This window comes from Nannospalax galili, unplaced genomic scaffold (assembly GCF_000622305.1).
Source record: "Nannospalax galili isolate Female #2095 unplaced genomic scaffold, S.galili_v1.0 scaffold1272, whole genome shotgun sequence".
NCBI lineage: Eukaryota > Metazoa > Chordata > Mammalia > Rodentia > Spalacidae > Nannospalax > Nannospalax galili.
In genome coordinates this window covers 2445415-2446410 of record NW_008332402.1, presented here as the reverse complement: position 1 = coordinate 2446410, position 996 = coordinate 2445415, and the positions used below count along the sequence as shown (strand labels likewise).

General features: G+C 39.4%; 1 protein-coding gene across 2 annotated transcripts in view; it reads right to left on the bottom strand.

Moving 5' to 3' along the window:
• Positions 1 to 996, bottom strand: part of Otud4 (OTU deubiquitinase 4) — a 51639-nt gene that overhangs the window by 33711 nt on the left and 16932 nt on the right. The gene's annotated exons all lie outside the window — the stretch shown is intronic.

The following is a 996-nucleotide window of genomic DNA, read 5'->3' as shown; positions in this document are numbered from 1 at the left end:
AGGGAAGGAGGGGGGAGGGGAAGGAGGGGAGGGGAGGGGAGGAAGGAAGAGTGAGAAAGGAGGAGAAAGGGTGGGGAAAGGGAAAGAAAGTATTTCAAGGCCTTATTAATGCTAACGTCTTCATTTTATGTGTATGAGTATGTTGCCTGCATGTGTGTAAGCAACACCCATGTCGTGTAATCCCCAAGAGGTGAGATGTTGGAGCCCCCGAAACTGGAGCTGAAAGATTGTTAGCTGCCATGTGGGTGCTGGGACTCGAACTAGAATCCTCTGCAAGAGCAACCAGTGCTCTTAACTGCTGGGCTACCCCTGGAGCCCCATTAATGCTAACTTCTGAGATAAAAAACAAAGACAAATGTTTTTTCTGCTTGTCAATTATAAGTATTTTGTAAGTAATCTATTTTTGATGCATGAAGAAATTTATATTCATTGTTTAAAGCATGTCATAGCCCCAAAAAACTAGTTGGAAAGGTCAGATAAAAAGCAGTCTACTGAAATCCTCACGTTCTTCAAGGACAACACAGCATTTCAGTCACTTCCTCCCCTCCCCTCTCCCCACAAGAACTACGCCCATGTTGCTTTGCCTGGGCCTTCATAATTCCTCAAAAGCAAAAATGAAATTCTCTTCAAATGAGTCAGCTGGCTTTCTCAAAAAACTTTCCCACTGTTTCTACTTTAAGGTCAAATGAGAATAATATTCTTGCTACTAAAATTATCTTTAAAATGGGAAATACATACAATTATCAAAGTGTTTCTGTATGCAGAGCTAACCTTCACGTATTTACTTAATGTTCATAATGACATAAAGAGTAATAATCTAGGTCATCAAATAGACTAAGAATTTTTTTCCGTGTCTCCACTAAACATTATAAGAGCCTTCCATACGGTGATGGGGGAATACAAATGACTCAATGATAGTTAATCTAATTTTTAAACACTCAGAGAACAGCCAGGACTACACAGCGAGACCCTATTTTTATAAAAAAAAATAATAAT